Source organism: Macrobrachium rosenbergii, chromosome 34 (genome assembly GCF_040412425.1).
Source record: "Macrobrachium rosenbergii isolate ZJJX-2024 chromosome 34, ASM4041242v1, whole genome shotgun sequence".
In the NCBI taxonomy this organism is placed as follows: Eukaryota; Metazoa; Arthropoda; class Malacostraca; order Decapoda; family Palaemonidae; genus Macrobrachium; species Macrobrachium rosenbergii.
The window spans coordinates 9777711-9795426 of NC_089774.1; the positions used below are offsets into that span (position 1 = coordinate 9777711).

Consider the following 17716-nt stretch of genomic DNA (forward strand, 5'->3'; position numbering starts at 1 on the left):
ACTGATTCCTTCTTGGATGCCCTGGTCAACTTTGCAATAAAGATAACGGCATATTAAAGATAACGTGATGAATTACCGAGAAGGAGAAATGGAAGAATTGAGAGGACAGGGTAATTAGCTGTCAAAAGTTATAATTGAGAAGCAGAAGAAGGTGTCGGATAATGAAAAGGAAATGTTATGATTATTGTGATGATGATGTTAATGATGACTCTATCGCTGAGCCAAAGGTAGGAAATAGCTCAGGGGTAATGTGATTGCATTATGCAAAAGTAAACATAAATAATTCGATAAATAATGTTATTTGCTTTCGGAAAGAGGGGAGTGCTTGCGAGCGATAGAAAGGGGTGCAGAAAGAAATGAGAGAGAGAGAGAGAGAGAGAGAGAGAGAGAGAGAGAGAGAGAGAGAGAGAGAGAGAGAGAGAGAGAGAGAGAGAGAGAAATTCACTTACATAATGTGCACAAATACAGAGAGAGAGAGAGAGAGAGAAATTCGCCTTCATAATGTATGTAAATACATAGAGAGAGAGAGAGAGAGAGAGATTCACCTTCATAATGTATATAAATACTTAGAGAGAGAGAGAGAGAGAGAGAGAGAGAGAGGGTGGAGAGAGAGAGAGAGAGAGAGAGAGAGAGAGAGAGAGATTCACTAAAGCAAATGAAATAGAGAGAGAGAGAGAGAGAGAGAGAGAGAGAGAGAGAGAGAGAGAGAGAGAGAGACTGATAAAAGCAAACAAAAGGAAGAGTTAAAGAGAAATCACAATCCCCTCTATATTCCCTCTCTCTCTCTCTCTCTCTCTCTCTCTCTCTCTCTCTCTCTCTCTCTCTCTATGCGTGTGTGTGGTTCATCTTCGCTTAAAAAAAATCGTAGAATAAAAAAAAAAAAAAAAAAAGAAATATGCAAATATCAAGGGTTAACTTACACCAACAGTCAGTAGTACACATACACATGTGCCGCTTTAAGCGTTCTTTGTTCTCCTTCTTTGTTGTCAGTTGCTGCGTTTGTTCGTTTGTTTGTTTGTTTGTTAGTCCCTTTGTGGCACTGACTGATTCCTTTCAAACCGTCCCTCGGCGTTGCAGAAGCTGGGGTCGATGTAGGTCATTCGAAATTACTATCTTTTGTTCTTTGAGTATAAGTGTATGATTTTGTTTGTTTGTTTGTTTGTCTATTGGGTTCTTGGTTTGTTTACGGGGTTTCCTTTGTTTTGTTTGTTTATTGCTTTTTATTCTTTTTGTTTATTTTGTATATTTGTCCATTTTTCCTCTCGTATATTCCATATCCTATCAATATTTACATTATATTCTCTATTAATTCTTTACCGTGAAATCCTTTTGCAATTTTTTCCCCCGCATCTCACCTCTAACCCTCTAAAGAGGCCGACGGAACTGGCAACCTACGGAGGAGCAATTAGAAACCCTTAAAAGAACGTTAACTTTAAGGAACAAGGCCCACAATGGTACCTATAGAAAAGAGACTAATTTTAAACTTTTAAATCTATAAAACTTAAAAGTCACAAAATTGACGTATGAGAAATTCATGGTGAATTCAAAGATAATATTAAAATCGATTTGAATAAGTTTTCAAAATAATTTTTCATCAAGATAGGTTTGAAAGCAACTCCCCAGATCCACAAAGGTTTTGCTTTTGCAAGCAAACTGTTTCCTAAGATTATTTTCCTCGATTCAAAGTTCTTATAGATAAGTTTAAATTCAACTCTTCAGCAATCTAAGAGGTGTTATGTTATGCAATTTCAATTCATGTGAATTTATTTGTTTTTTTTTTTAATAATTTTGTTAATTCAGATTTTCCCAGCCTAACTTTACGAGTGAAAAATCTTTTTTTTTTTTATTTAATTCGTTTCCTTTTGTCAATAAAACATTTTAATACTTTAATGAGAAAGAGACCAGTTATCTTCAAGAAAAACAAATATTTGTTAAAATTCCAATCTGAAAGAACTCCTTTTTTTATGATCAACAAAAACAAAACAATGTTTATAAGATTATCTCGCCCCGAGAGATCTTCTTCTTCAAAAAAAATTGCTCCCAGCTGGACCTTCGTAGGTGGCCAAAGAATTTTTTTTTATAGACGTCCCATGAACTCAAAGTCAGTTGGGTGAAAATTGTTTCAGGTTGAAATGTAATAGGATTTGATAGGTTTGAAATTCTTAATTAGTTATGTACGGAGATCCCATAATAATAATAATAATAATAATAATAATAATAATAATAATAATAATAATAATAATAATAATAATAATAATGATAATAGTAACAGAAAAAGCAACTGTGTATTACAAGTGAGATAAAATTCAAGAACTGGCTTAAAAATTAAATCCAGTCATCTTGCATACGACAATTCTTTCCCGAGAGCGTACGATGTCAGGTCTAAATTTCTCTATGCCTGTATTATCTACTCATCTGAGCTTACACAGACGAAACATGAAGAGAACTCTTCGCAACCCTTCATAAAAGTCGAATCTAAGCACATCTCTCGCCAGCTTAAACTGTTCATTAGTCTTATGAGAGACCTTTGAAGTACCTTTTCGAGATGCCTTGTCGAGATAGTCGAAAGAATCCCTGGTTTTATAGCCACGGCTGTTGCTTAGGTCAGCGTTGCTGAGTTGATATCGCACCAGTTGGCACCACTGCCTTTCAAAAGGGGCGATTTCGAAAATGTTGCTACGACTGCTCATTAGAGGACCGTAGGAGCCATATTGGATTCCGTATCTGGCGGTATTTATTGTTATCCACGTTTTCATTAAATTCTGAAGCTTGCTGTTCGTTGGTACCTGCTCATTAATTAGCACAAACTGGAGGGTTCCTGAAACGTTGGTACTTCTGATGTTAAGTTCTCTAATTGGCAAGTAACTCGAATCTCTTGTTGTTACTGTTGTCACTTACATAACCCACCCACGTACTGATCACTGCAATTGCGAGACAGGACTCTTGTTCCTGGAAGCCTTTCCAGGGAGACTCCATCCAGGAGTGACCCTTTTTTAAAATCTAATTCTCCTCCAGACTTCATCTGTTTACCAAGAAACGCTTCCTCCATATAAGGGATAGAATTGTGAGGCCCTCGGGAGATGTAAATGTCTTCCGGACGTGAATCCCTGACGAAGTGCCTCCTGGAGATGGAGGGAGTCTTTTACCTTTGAGAGAGAGAGAGAGAGAGAGAGAGAGAGAGAGAGAGAGCCAATAATATAACTGTTTAAGCTTCTCTTTTCCCATACGCGTTTACAAGATGAAGAAGCGCAGACGTCTTTATTTACGCAGCGTAACTAATCCCTCATTTTATAGTTTTATGGTTTGCGGCTGTACAGAGAGAGAGAGAAAGAGAGAGAGAGAGAGAGAAAGAGAGAGTTAATACCCATGAAGGCGACATAAGGGAATTAGTAACGATGTCGAGAGGCAGAGAGAGAGAGAGAGAGAGAGAGAGAGAGAGAGAGAGAGAGAGAGAGAGAGAGAGAGAGGGATTGGAAGCTGTGAGAGAGACTGAGAGATGGAGAAAAGATTAATAGAAAGGAATAGTAATTTTCGAGAATACAGAGAGAGAGAGAGAGAGAGAGAGAGAGAGAGAGAGAGAGAGAGAGAGAGAGAGAGGGACAGACAGATAGCGAGAGAGAAGACTCATTTTAGCCAGCAGATGGCATGTTCGCAAATAAAATTGATAAGTCACGCAACTTAACAAGTAGCCTCGCCTGTTACTTTTATTTTGGATAAGTAACATCGGAAAGTCACACAGAATCCCATTCCTGTTCGTGTGAAGATAGAATTTTTATTATTTCCAAAGCAAAATCCACATCTCTAAGAAGTGTTCATATTAGCACAGTATCCCTTGCAAAACAAAAACCGCTGATTCAGCGATTTGCCGTAAAGAAAACGGGTAACCGGAGTACAATCTGTATTTATCTTTGCTTTTGTGCTTCTTTATCCTAAAGGAAAGCCCTCATGCACAATATCACATAGCACACACAAAGTCCACTTTAATTATCTTAATCCTTGATAATATAATCTTGACTCTCTTAATTCCTTGTGGCTGAAAATTAGCTTCAAAGTCACACTAGACTTCTTGGAATCTCACAAAAATTGAACCAGAAATATACATCTTATTTATTCATTGGTGCTATATGATTATAGGAATAGGTCCATGAACCAGGGGAGTTTTTATTTAATTGCCATTTTTGATAAACAGTCTTTTGTCACACGGAAAGTTGGCTTCAAGGAAAGATAAATTAGTCATTCCTGCATTCGTTCTTTGTATATATGAGACATATTTCGATTTTTAATTATATAATTCATATATTTACAACTAACACACCTTCACAGTCACCTACCACACGAATAAAAAAGTGATATTTCTGTTTTAATTTATATGCAAATTAGCAGAACTTAAAATAACCACCATTTTATATATACCTTGTATATTCATAATTCATACAAATGGAATGTTCTGCTTGTTTTGAATTTCGATGCAAATTGGGAAGTGCGTTCGAATTGAAATTACCTTTCAACGTATATTTTGTATTTTGATAGTTTCGTCAAGCTTTGTATCCATGTATTGAAAGGTGGGGCATTCGGTTGCCACTCCCGCCGACCTCCGTGGTAGAAAATTTCCGAATATTTTTTTTTTTTTATTTATTTACTCTTTTTACTGATATTTGTAAAATTCGATTTTTTAAAAATATTCTTGGTCAGTTTTCTAAGATTTTCAGATAATTTCAGTTTATTATTATTATTATTATTATTATTATTATTATTATTATTATTATTATTATTATTATTATTATTATTATTATTATTATATTTCGAGATCTTAGTTGTAACAAAATATTATCATTGTTCTTTCAATTATTATTATTTGTATTACAATAATTTAGCCCTGATAACAATCATAATAAGAAATATAACTCTGATCATTATAACCATCACAATCATTACTATCATAACCATTTCTTTTACAATTATCATAATTATTTTTCTCAACAATTTCCATCACAGGAACCCCCAACATCACTCGGGTCCAATCTGACCCACTGAATGGACTCTCTAACGCGTCAACACAACGAGCAACCTGACATTAAACACAGCTGATACCTGACACTCCCACCTGACACCTCCTTAGCTGACACGTCCCAGAGCTGACACCCACCGCCTCATAGTCCAGTCAAAACTGACTGTTTAGCTGATGGCTGACATTTCATAGAGGTTCATAAACAGCGCGTTACCTGGATGTACCTGGTTCTCAACTCCCAGGTTGTAATCAGAAAAAGCGTGAGATTAATTGGCGGGGTTGTTTATGTGTTGTAATTATGTTTTCGTGTTGTTTTTTTTTTTGTTTTGTTTACTATTTTTTGTGTGTGTTTACGTAATTGGACTTAGTAGGTAGCTGGCATTTGTGTGAGTTTTGTGTTTCTGTTTCTGCTGTGGTGTTTATGTAATTTTAAAGGTTTTTATGATATATATATATATATAAATATATATATATATATATATATATATATATATATATATATATATATATATATATATATATATATATATATATATATATATATATAGAGGAGAGAGAGAGAGAGAGAGAGAGAGAGAGAGAGAGAGAGAGAGAGAGAGACTGTAACAATTTGCTTTTTCAACAGTTGCAAGAAAGAGAGAGATAGATTATAACTATTTTCTTTTCAGCAGCTGAGAGAGAGAGAGAGAGAGAGAGAGAGAGAGAGAGAGAGAGACTGTAATAATTTTCTTTCCAATAGCTGTCAGAAAGAGAGAGATAAACTTCAACTATTTTCTTTTCAGCAGCTGAGCGAGAGAGAGAGAGAGAGAGAGAGAGAGAGAGAGAGAGAGAGAGAGAGAAGGGGGGGGAGAGAGAGAGATAGCCAATGTACAAATGCATACTCCCTTACGTCTATATACAAAACATTCTTTACAGAGCAGAAATCTGAACTCAGTTTATGATTGGACATACAATTACCTTTGCTATAAAGCTACAAATAGCGAATAGACCCTATAGAACCCGCCAGGGTAGCGGCTAAGTTTGGCCATCTTGCCCAAAAGAAATATTTATCGCCGCGTTTTATAGCCGGCGTTATAGCTCCAGCGTTACAGCCTTCCTGGGAGGATAAATTGATCTTCCAGACTGATCAAATTAGTGGAAGTGGAGGAAATTGGATGAAAAACAGGCGATTTTTCCAGCTAACTTTCTTCCTGTATTTACTAACTGGCAACTCGCCAATCCAAACTTTGTTTTAATCTATATTCTTTTTAATATTTGGACTTTATGCTTTATGGGTACAATCGATGAACATAACTCACAGTAAAACGAATCTTTCTGATACGGCAGAACATTCGTTCAGAGGAGAAATGGCTTTTAAACTGAATCTGTTGTAGTGCTTCTCAGCTGAATTGCGTAACGACAAGCCTTGATAGTATTGCTTCTCAGCTGTCAGGTTTAACACAAGAATGAGCTTTATAATGAACCAGGAACTGCCAAAGAGGATAGTCTTAACCAGCCTCCAGTCGCCATTTCGAGGAGAATAAATTAAAGGAGTAGAATTTCGCTTGTAGAGTTATATAAGCTCTTGTTGAGTCATCTTGTATGCTAGAGCAGTTATATGGGTAGCGAGTGCCTTCGTGCTAATTAGAGCATTGCTAACTCTCTCTCTCTCTCTCTCTCTCTCTCTCTCTCTCTCTCTCTCTCTCTCTCCATTCCCATAGTACTAAACAGCACCACCGAGATGGACTAGTCATTATCACGACTTGTAAACAACAGTTCTGTAATTAAAAGATCGAACAGCCTTGTTTAGCGTGGGAAAGATCAAGACCCCCCCTCCCCCTCCCCCACCAAGTAACATGAAATTCGTGGAAACTTGGACCCAAAACCTTAGTCTTGGACCGGAAGTGAAGTGATTAAAACACCCAAAAATCGAGCTGGACGTAGACCTACTTAGAAGACCCATTCTAAAGTAGGTAAAGTTAGCCAAATATTTGTAGTTTTAATACTTTATCTAGAATGTCTCAATAATTTCTTAATGGTTCCTTTATTCTTAAGATTATTTGGCTTATGATGAAATATTTGGAAGAGTGAAAACAGAAAATATTAAAATAAAAATGACAAAATTACCCCGAATGTTCTATACTGGCTCTGTGCAAGATTCCATACAGGTCGGTAACTTATATATAAAATATAAAATGCTTTGTTGCTCTGTACCGTCGTGAAAATCCTGTAAAATTAGCAATGCAACTCTCTCTCTCTCTCTCTCTCTCTCTCTCTCTCTCTCTCTCTCTCTCTCTCTCTCTCTCAGCTTATTTATCTTTGCCGCTCATCGACGTGCAGGCATGTAGAAGCCATTAGCGTTCTCCTCAGACGAATGCTGATTGCGAAGTCAGCAAATAAATAAATAAAAAATGTGTAAGAATAAAAAATGAATATATAAGAACACTGCTTCAAAATAAGTCCACTTAAAAGCCTTGGTGTGTCGAAGGGACCTTCTTCTTCTTCTTCTCGCGAAAGAGTTCTAAGACGCCGAGTCTTCTAGCAGTTCCACTAACGCGATAAAATCTTCGAACGCAAAGGAGCCTTTACAGTGGTTCTGTAGTGGTTTGTGGAGGTCCTACATGGGTCCTGCGGTCGACAGAATGGGAAGACATCCCTCAAGTCCCTTTTAAAAATACGCAACCGCATCAAGTGACTTTCTGAAACCAGATAAGCGACTGACAGTGATTGAAGAGGTGATGAAGATTAGTGATGTCTCTCAGTTTTTCTTGTCAATTAAGGCAGGTCATTATGGGTGATAAATAGTGTATTGTGTCAAAGCATCGTTCGGAGAGGGAAAAAGGTGCGAAAATTTTAACTGGGTGTCATTGGTGAATCTGATCGCTTCTTCACAGACACTGGCCTGATTGTACAGTGAGTCCAGAAGATTTTGAATCTGTGCTAAGATAAAACGACGCTTTTATGACGTACTAGTTCTTTTCACATCATAGTTACTGTAGTTATTGCTTTGTTAAGCATATAGGCATTATTACAATTAACTGTTTGTTTATATATTTAAGTTTGGGTATTATTAATAGCCTTGTATTGGAAACCACATTCCAGTTCAAGAGTTTGTTTGCCCTCTTAAGCACCCAATGATGACAGGCTTGTTTTGATTGCGTAACTCGGTCGATTTAGACATTCCTGGCCTAAGGGTCGTTCCTCTACTGACATTACACCCCTTACTGTTTGGGAGGGGGGAGGGGGGTTGTCAGGTAGGAGCGTGGGAGGAGGTGAGAGGATGGGGAGGGAGGAAGAGGAATCTAAAACCCTTTCCAGGCTTGACATCTCTTTTTACATCTGAATGGTCGTTACTTAAGCTATAGTCTGGTCGTTTGTACAAAGCTACGGCCAAATGAGGTTTCCTTTTTCATTCAGGCGTCTGAGATGTTTCCCATTTTGGATCAAATCGATCCTAAACTTAAGAATTTGTCTCAAAATTTCAATATTTTCGTCTAAGGAAAACCTACATCCTTGCCCTCTTTACAAATGTCCACTCTCACACCCACGCATGCGCGTATCAACACGCCCGCACACCAAACCTTATTTCAAATTAAGACATAACTTCGCAGGGTGTAGTATAGGAAATGAAACGCCCTTTTTTATACAATGCTGCTGTTGGTTTAATGGCCGAAGCGTGACCACGCCTCCTAAGTTCCTCACGATGATGAATTATCTAACTCCTCCAAACAGCTGGAGTTCTCAGGTCCCGCCTTTCGGTATGACAGTGACGAAATACTCGAGTTGAGTTCCCTTTCTCTCTAATGAGAGTTTTGACTTCTAGAGGAAGCATGAGAGAGAGAGGGAGAGAGAGAGAGAGAGAGAGAGGAGGCAAGGGGTTGGTTGTAGAGTATTGTAAAGTAACAAACTTTCAGAAACGAGAGAGAGAGAGAGAGAGAGAGAGAGAGAGAGGAGGCAAGGGTTGGTTGTAGAGTATTGTAAAGTAACAAACTTTCAGAAACGAGAGAGAGAGAGAGAGAGAGAGAGAGAGAGAGAGAGAGAGAGAGAGAGAGAGAGAAAGATAAAATAACAGAGAAGCATAACAGATAAACAAAGACACAGAAATCGACGGAATATCAACCTGGAAGACATAATATCACCCTCGTCAATCTAGATCTTTCAACTCTATACCCATAAGAGCGACGCATTCACCAAGGCCGCGAGGGAAACAACGAGAACCCCCACAAACCACAATGAAGTTATTAAAATCCATGACGAAGCAGTTATATTCCACCAAAGTCACGACGCGTCAGAATCGTGAAGAAAAGATGGATCGCATTTTCTGTGATGAAAAGCCCAATCAGAAACTGAAAAACGAAATCAACAGGTTTGTAGAGGTGGTGACTGTGCCCAAGGTGATGAATGAGCACCCTAAGTACCCTGGGCATTGTTATAGGGCATCCAAAAGCCCCCAAACGGATAATTCCAGGGATGCCATTTCATTCCGGCTCTCATTGTGATGCACAGTGTGTGTGACCTTGGCACTTAGGTTAGCTATTGTTAAGCCACGTCCTTGAGTGAACTCGGCCATAATGCCTGCATCTCAAAGTCAGTGACCTACTGGATGATATAATCTCAGAAGGTGACAGTGCATTTATGCACGGAGAGAGAGAGAGAGAGAGAGAGAGAGAGAGAGGCTGAAATTATGTCATTTAGCAATCACAACCTTACAGCCATAAGAAATAAGAATCCTGGGAATCACTAAACAGGAATAGGGTTAGCAATTTCATCTCAAATATCAGTGCCTGGAACTTCTCCCCATTCCCATAGCAACCTAAAACCGGAGAGAAAACTATTCCTGAGTCCTGCAACACCCCTTAGACGCCTGGTGCGAGCTACAAGGGTTCTCTTTGAGTCCTGCAAAGCTAACAAAGTAATGATAAACAAACAAGGAGTTAAACAAATAGAAGTTCTTCTATACTTGTTTGTTTCTGCTGCAAATAAATAGTTTAATCTCCTGTATGTTTGTGAATGCTTGTCTGTACACAACAAGCAAGAAATCTGTGGAATAATAGCTTCATTCAGTGTATGTTGATTTGTGTCTTTGTCTGTACAAAGACGCCAAGAAATTCTGGCCAACAAAAGTAAGCAGGTGACCCTGAAAAGAGAACCCCATTTTCTTCATAACTGTGTTTAAAGGGCAGCTTAAATTTCCTGCCTTTTGTGCCATCGTGATAATTAGAATTTCCTGGCGTGTGGGAAGGAAGAATGGCTTACGAAAGAGCCGTTCCAGAGGCATTCTTTAAGGTGAACTACTACTGTTATCACTGTAGAATTCTTTCTGGATGATATTGTTATCTCCCTCTGTACTGCTATTTAGAAGTTCTGGGTGAATGTCTTCATATTTTGTATTTCATAATTGCAGTTTAGTCATGTTTTATTTTAGATAATTGCAGTTCAGTCATATTTTATATTAGATAATTGCATTTCAGTCATGTTTTATATTAGATAATTGCATTGTAGTCATATTTTATATTTGATAATTGCATTTTGGTTATGCTCGTATTTGATAATTACTTTTTAATCATGTTTTATACTTGATAATTGCATTCTAGTCATGTTTTTATATCTGATAATTGCATTCTAGACATGTTTTATGATAGATAATTGCATTGTAGTCATATTTTATACCTGATAATTGCATTTTGGATATGTTTCATATTTGATAATTGCATTGTAATCATGTTTCATTAAATAATTGCATTTACCCATGTTTTATACTTGATAATTGCATTGTAATCATGTTTTATATTTGATAATTGCATTTTAGTCATATTTTGTACTTGATAATTGCACTTTAGTCGTTTTTAAACTTGATAATTACTTTTTAAATCATATTTTATACTTGATAATTGCATTCTAGCCATGTTTTATGCTTGATAATTGCATTTTGATAATGTTTTATATTTGACAATTGCCTTTCGGTCATATTTCACATTTTATAACTGCATTCTAGTGGTTCCTATTAAATAATCGCATTTCAGTCAAATTTTATATTTGATAATTGCCATTTTAAGTCATATTTCATACCTGATAATTGCATTTAATAATATAAACATTGCTGGAAATATCTAAATCCAGCCTTTAGAAAGAACCACGTAAATAAATATTAAAAATATCGAATTGAAAAATCAACTTCTTAAATCATTCTAAAGCTCTCATCAAAAAAAAAAAGACAATACGTTTTCTGTACGCCCGCAATCCGCCCTATAAGCGATGCTCATCTGTTTCCTCGCGTAAACCTCATATTTTTCCTTCATAAACTTCGAAACTCCTGATGAGCAGACGGCAAAGTTTGCAAGAGCTTATTACATCGTCTAGTGGATCCTGAAATAAAGTGGTTTGAATGATGTGTTGAGCTGTTCCCCAACAGGCAGTTTTGGATTTTTATAGAGTTTCGGTGAAAGTATCAATCTTTGGTTATGAAGTTCTTGGTAGAGATTCTGAGAGTATTTGAGGCAGAAAAATTAGTATTTTTTTACATATTTTCAGGAGGTTGAGACTTTGTTTATCTTCGTAATGGCTGCTTTAAAATTATTGGTATTACATTTAAAATTTTGGTCGAGTAACTTCTAAGTCTTTGGAATAAAAGTATTTTTTACAGGAAAATTAGTATTTTTATATATTTTCAGAATAATGGCTGCTTTAAACTATTGGTATTACAATTAAAAATTTGGTTTAGTCGCTCCTTAGCCTTTGGAATAAATAGAATTGTTTAGAAATTATTTGTTTTGTGTTGTTGCAAATCCCCCTAGCATGTTTTTTTAGTCATATATTCCCAGAATTATCAGTCTTGGATTTAAGAGTTCTGTTGCTTTTAGAATGAAGAAGAAGATTGATATGTTTTCCTTATTTGTTTGCCTCATAACCGCTCCTCCATACATAGAATGTGGTATGAACATCTGGTTCAGGATTCCTGTGATCTTAAGAATGAAGACGAAGAGTTGTTTACACTTATCTAAAAAGAAATAACAGTTTAGACATTAATTTCCTTATTTTTAAAAATCCTGCTGTTTTCATTAATCCAGTTTCTGACTTTTCAAATGTGTTTCACTATCTCGACATTTATAGTTCAACATCTTTCAGGTTTAACTTTGGAAGTCCTCTCACCTGCCTTCATCAGGACCATCAGGTAAGCCTGCTTTTTGTTATTTATTTAGTATTTTACTTCAGATTTTAATAATTGTGTTTTTATTTTGTGGCCTTAGTGAAAGTTCATTTTAATTCTTAGCTCATTTGTGTCAGACCTGTCATTATCTCAGCTTTTAAATTTTACTCAATTCTCTCAGTATTTTTAGCTTATTATTATTATTATTATTATTATTATTATTATTATTATTATTATTATTATTATTATTATTATTATTATTATTATTATTCAGAAGTGAAATATTCAGCTGAAACCTGGTACATTCATAAAAATTAATTTGCCTCGTTGTCTTAGAATATAAGAGCAATACTACTTAACAGAATTACCTAGACATTAAAAAAAATTCTATATTAATTTCATATATCCACAACACGCCACACAAACCCCTCTCCTGTGATGTCAAATTATCTCTGGTTTTGAAACGCCTGCACAATTCCCATCAGACTTCATCCAATTTCCTCTTATATAAGAAAAGGAAAAAAATATCATATAAATAATAGTATGTAGACAGCACAATTACTTCATATACTGTCCTGAAATGCTTCTAGTCAATGTTAGACTTTTTCTGCGACATGTCATGAATTCGTAACAGAATTCTCCGGGGTTGTCAAATCCACATTGGCGTCCAGACCTCCCCTGCAAATCGGTCTGTCACTCCGAGTGTCAGTAAGTGTCGACAGATTCTCAGAGCTATTAAATAAGATTGGAATTTAATATATAGACTAGGTTTATCTATTATTATTATTATTATTATTATTATTATTATTATTATTATTATTATTATTATTATTATTATTATTATTATTATTATTTGAAACCCTGAACAATGAGACGCTTCGCCAACAATGTATGCACTGTGAAGTAAGTTTGACTTATTATTATTATTATTATTATTATTATTATTATTATTATTATTATTATTATTATTATTATTATTATTATTATTCTACAACTGTTGTAAACATCAACAGGAATAATATACTTGTATATTTTTATTAATACAGTTTGCTTAATTGCAACAACATAAGTAAGAGTTAAACAAATACAACAACAGCTGAGATTATTGTCAGTTTATAACTTGAAGAAATATGATAACTACAACAAAAAACATCACGAATGAACAGCAAGAATATGTACAAACGTAGATGTGAAGAACATTTTGCGAAGCATTTTCCCATTAATCCTTTGAGAACAATGAAAATAAATTGAGGAAGATCAAGAACGAGAAAAAGACTTCAATACTATTACAGCAACAATTAAGAAACAGCAAGGGCGAAACGAAAAAAATAAGAGTAACTGACCTTTTAGTCGTCATTATAAAAAAAAAAAAATCTGTCTCAATCCCATAATATCTTTCAGTTTGTCTCTCTCTCTCTCTCTCTCTCTCTCTCTCTCTCTCTCTCTCTCTCTCTCTCTCTCTCTCTCTCTCTCTCTCTCTTGTCTACCAGATATTTATCCTGAATCTGTTGCATCATTATAATTGTCTTTGTATGCTTTCATGTGAAGGCTGGCCTTTTTAGCACAGACATATATATATATATATATATATATATATATATATATATATATATATATATATATATATATATATATATATATATATGTGTGTGTGTGTGTGTGTGTGTGTGTGTGTGTGTCATGTCTGTGCTACAAAAGGATTATGAAAATAATTATAATAATGCAACAATATCAAGATTAATATCTGGGTTGAGACTGACACTATGGACTATATGTATACTTTAGCAATTCATAAAATATTTACCATTCAAGTTATAGCCTAAACAAAACCTCCATGCGAGCTAAAATCATCTCCAGAATTAATAGAATCCCTAAAAAAAAAAAAATTCTGTACAACTAACTTTAAACTCGTCATCACGACGAAACTAATTAGTGAGTATCACATGAGGCTGAGAATGGGGTGTTTCATACGTCACGGCTTCTCACTGTTTTTATTCTTCTTTTTTTTTCTGCTCAGTGGTGCGTCTGGGTGTCAGTTTCAGCTGCAGAATAATGAGGCGGGCTCTCCACTCGGCATCGTCAGAGATGGATTAGGAGTGCCATGATGGCTGCCCAGAGTGAACCTCATTTGTCGAAAGCCGATTGCATATCTGTGAAGACGAAGACGCCCTTTTTAATAGGTCAGTGCTGGTCTGGGAAGTCGTAAGCTGTTCTCTTATGAGGCCTGTAGACGCCTAAATGCAGTGAGATACATTAAGAACCTAGTGGTTGTAACCTATATCACTGATATTAGTATTACCAGCTGTAGTGGTTATTATTATTATTATTATTACTATTATTATTATTATTATTATTATTATTATTATTATAAGAAACCTTGCTCAGTGAGACACTTCACCAACAATCTATGCACTGTGAAGTAGGTTTGACCTATTATTATTATTATTATTATTATTATTATTATTATTAGTTTTTTGACGTGCTTTACTGATTTCATCTGTATCTAAAGGCAATCTCTCTCTCTCTCTCTCTCTCTCTCTCTCTCTCTCTCTCTCTCTCTCTCTCATGCCATATGGGCGTTCCACTTTATAGAAGCCTGGTTTCCAAATTAGTAAACCTTTTTGTTTCGGTAATAATAATAATAATAATAATAATAATAATAATAATAATAATAATAATAATAATAATAATAATAATAATAATAATATACAGTTTCCCTACACTAGACAGACAAACATAAAGTAATTATATCAACCCATAGAAAGAACATCTTTCATGGCGAAGCGAAACGATCTCTCGTTACGAAACGTCGGATAAAAACACGCAGCAGCATGACACTGATGCATTATGGCCTATTGTGACCTTTATTGTTGTTGTATGGTTGCCCCACGCGAACTCCTTTTGGGGGGGAAAAAGTCATTAAGCGCAGTCAAGCGGCTCAGATGGTCTGCCTAGAAGACAGTAGATGCGACCATGCGAGGAAAAATGAGGATCCAAAACGCCGCGTTTTAAGGATGAGATTGGCTGCACTCGAAATGGAGATGCAGGAGTTTATAGTTATTTGTTTTTAAAGTATGATGAATTCTACGTTCTGCAGCTTAGTGTTTTCGAGAGCCTTTGATCTGTCACAGGTTTTATGTTTTTTGTTACGTTTCAAAGGTACTGTAGTGAATTTTATGTATCTGTTAATTTGCGCCATTGTGAAGAGTTTGCAAGGTAATTATAGCTTTTGCAGTGAGTTTGACAGAAAATACCAACACACTAAGTCGAACTTTTAAAATCCTGTCTTCATTCCCAGTGGAATTATCGTAATTTTCATGATAGCCTAGAAATCGAAAAAGCCATTGCTTTGCAAAATGTTGCAATTTACCCCTCAAAAAATTAATACTGAAAAAAATTCCAATTCAGGTTTTCAGGCTTTAAATACACATGAATATCCGGAAATATACAGAGAAATGTTAATTTTTCACTACACTACCACTCTCTTATTCAGCGAATTTAAATAACATTACATTTCCTAATTATTTGGTTGGGAAACCACCAACAAAAACTTGTTTGACACATAAGCAATGCTGGATACGTGACCGCCAGTTAATGTATAATCACATGTGAATATTCTTAAATGTTAACATCTTTGTCTTCTTAAGCATGGGGCTAGCTAGCAACCTCATCCCAAAAAGCAATGATGCAACACAAGAGGCTAGGACAAAGATTTCTGCTTTAAATAAAAAATTTTTTAAAGTAGCTTCGACTTTCTACGTGACTTAATATCCTGTCTTGATAAAGTATTGGTTACAGTCAAGTCATAAGTATCCAATATGAATGACATTTATTAGAATCAACAGTTTAGGTCCTAACCAGTGTAACAAATGTTATTTTAATGACAGAAGGTAGTATGGAGTTTTCAATATATATATATATATATATATATATATATATATATATATATATATATATATATATATATATATATATATATATATATGATAGTATAACCTTATTTTCTTTTAAGTGATAATCCTCCTATAAAAAGCACAATCAATTTAGCATTTATTATGAAATAATTAAATATTTCATTATATTCGTCACAAAGATGGGCCACTCTCTTCATCGCTAATCAGTAATTACGTTATATTTAAAGAACAATAATTATTATGAGTATATATATATATATATATATATATATATATATATATATATATATATATATATATATATATATATTTGGCCTCGTTTCGAAGCTACTGACCTATCAGCAATTTATATCATTCATAATTTAACTTTTTCTCCAAATATACGCATCAGTCAGCTCCAAATAGCATCTCACTCGATGCCGAGAAAATGCATCATTCATGATTTTTCATTTAAAAAAATATTTATTTTGCGGAAGCTAATGCTTACACCACCTGTTGGCACTAAGGGGAACTTTAGGAAGTACATACTCCCTCTTTTACGGAACAGGGAACGTTATAACGCTCTGTTAATGAGATACAGACACAATAGAACTGTAATATCACTATAAGATTACAGTACGTGGAACGCTATAGCCATCTATCGGCGAAAAAATGAAACAACGGAACCGTAGCTTTATAGTGACTTTATGGGGCAAGGAACACTATAGCCATCTAGTGGCAAAAAAGGGAACTTTCGAAGGCCGTCGGCTGAGTAGAAAAGTGAACGCTTACGCCATCTATTGGCAATTAATAGAAATAGTATTGTTTGCAAATGGCGGATTATTTTCGTACGCTATTTTACTCTATTTTACTATTTTTTAGGCGCTTTGCAGGCTTTAAATATTGTCAAAGTAATCACAAATAATGTCATTTTATGCTAAATAAACTTATTATGTTATATATTGCGTGCTCGATCTTTTTAAACAACTAAATTAATGGAAATAGTATTGTTTGCAAATGGCGGCGTATTTTCGCACGCTATTTTACTCTATTTTACTACTTCTGAAGCGTTTTTCAGGCTTTAAATATTGTCAAAGTAATCATAAATAATGTCAGTTTGTTCCAAATAAGCTTATTTCGCTATTTATTGCCTGCTTGCGCTCGAAATATTGATAAATAACGATCTTTTTTTTAATTACTAAATTGTACGAAAAGTGAACGCATACGCCATCTATCGGCAATAAACAAAACTATTTTTAGTTGTGTTTATTGCCAATAGATGGCAATAATAGTATGTTTTGATAAAAAAAATATGGCGTTGATGTGGTACCTTATTTCCGCTTTATTTCGTTGTATATTGGGCTTCTTATCGCCTTTATTTAGTGCGATTGTGTTCTTTATTGTATTATAATTGTATGAAGAGGAATATCTTTCTATTTATGGCGTATTTTTCTTTTTTATCCATGTGAAATATGTTCCCAGACAACTAACGTAATTTTAGCTCAGTTATAGCTTAAATTCCACAGTAGACAAAGAAAACGTACCTGCTAAAAATATTTACCATTTTCTTTTATACATATTTTATGGCAGACTCATCTAAAACTCCTTACGACATCACAGCCTTCACATTTCGTCAATATTTTGAATTAATATGAGTTTCATAACGTTAATTATGCTTTATTTAATAAT

The 17716-nt window shown here is 34.9% G+C and overlaps 1 protein-coding gene across 1 annotated transcript in view; it reads left to right on the top strand.

Moving 5' to 3' along the window:
- The first annotated feature begins 6876 nt into the window (after positions 1 to 6876).
- Positions 6877 to 17716, top strand: part of LOC136856176 (ankyrin repeat domain-containing protein 13D) — a 103815-nt gene continuing 92975 nt past the window's right edge. The window contains exons 1-3 of the mRNA XM_067133846.1: positions 6877 to 6960; positions 12113 to 12158; positions 14152 to 14314. The gene's annotated coding sequence lies outside the window, so the exon portion shown is untranslated. The remainder of the gene's footprint in view (positions 6961 to 12112; positions 12159 to 14151; positions 14315 to 17716) is intronic.